Raw genomic sequence first — 1,314 nt, forward strand, 5'->3', positions numbered from 1 at the left:
GTTTACATTGACACCAACAGTGTAGGAGGGTGCCAGTTTCTCCACATCCTCACCAGCATCTATAGTCTCTTAATTTGTTCATTTTAGCCACTCTGACCGGTGTAAGGTGGTATCTTAGTGTGGTTTTGATTTGTATTTCCCTGATGATGAGTGATGCTGAGCATCGTTTCATGTGCCTGTTGGCCATCTGGATGTCCTCTTTGGAGAAGAGTCTGTTTATGTCTTCTGCCCATTTCTTCACTGGATTATTCATTTTTAAGGTATGGAGTTTAGTGAGTTCCTTGTAGATTTTGGATACTAGCCCTTTATCTGATATGCCATTTGCAACTATCTTTTCCCATTTTGTCGATTGCCTGTTAGTTTTTTTGATTGTTTCCTTTGTGTTGCAGAAGCTTTTTATCTTGATGAGGTCCCAGTAGTTCATTTTTGTTCTTGATTCTCTTGGCTCTGGGGATGTGTCGAGGAGGAAATTGCCACAATTGAGGTCGAGGAGGCTATTTCCTGCTTTCTCCTTTACGGTTTTTATGGTTTCCTGTCTCACATTCAGGTCCTTTATCCATTTTGAGTTTATTTTTGTGAATGGTGTAAGAAAGTGGTGTAATTTCATTCTTCTACATGTTGCTGTCCAGCTCTCCCAACACCACCTGTTGACAAGGCTGTCTTTTTTCCATTGGATACTCTTTCCTGCTTTGTCAAAGATTAATTGGCCATACACCATTCACAATTGCACAAAAAATTGTAAAACACCTAGGAATAAACCTAACCAAAGATGCAAAAGACTTGTATTTTTTAAAAATTTTTTGACGTTTATTCATTTTTGAGAGACAGAGACAGAGCACGAGTAGGGGAGGGCAGAGAGAGAGAACGAGACACAGAATCTGAAGCAGGCTCCAGGCTCTGAGCTGTCAACACAGAGCCGGATGTAGGGCTTGAAATCACGATCTGTGGGAGCATGACCTGAGCCAAAGTTGGACGCGTAACTGACTGAGCCACCCAGGTGCCCCAGCTTCTGACTCTTGATTTCAGCTCAGGTCATAATTTCATGCTTTGTGAGATCGAGCCCCATATCGAGCTCTGAGCTGACAGTGTGGGGCCTGTTTAGGAGTCTCTCTCCCTTTTTCTCCATGCCCATCCCACCTCACACAGATTCTCAAAATAAATAATTGAAGTTTTAAAAAAATAAACAGTTGCCTATTAGTTTTCTTGATTGTTTCCTTTGCCTTGCAGAAGCTTTTTATCTTGATGAAGTCCCAAGTGTTCAGTTTTGCTTTCATTTCCCTTGCCTTTGAAGATGTGTCGAGTAGGAGATTGCTG

At 41.7% G+C, this 1,314-nt stretch overlaps 1 long non-coding RNA gene across 1 annotated transcript in view; it reads left to right on the forward strand.

The window, feature by feature from the left end:
- Window positions 1-1,314, forward strand: part of LOC115292739 — a 46,452-nt gene that overhangs the window by 14,769 nt on the left and 30,369 nt on the right. The window lies entirely within an intron of this gene.

Source organism: Suricata suricatta, chromosome 5 (genome assembly GCF_006229205.1).
Source record: "Suricata suricatta isolate VVHF042 chromosome 5, meerkat_22Aug2017_6uvM2_HiC, whole genome shotgun sequence".
Taxonomy (NCBI): Eukaryota; Metazoa; Chordata; class Mammalia; order Carnivora; family Herpestidae; genus Suricata; species Suricata suricatta.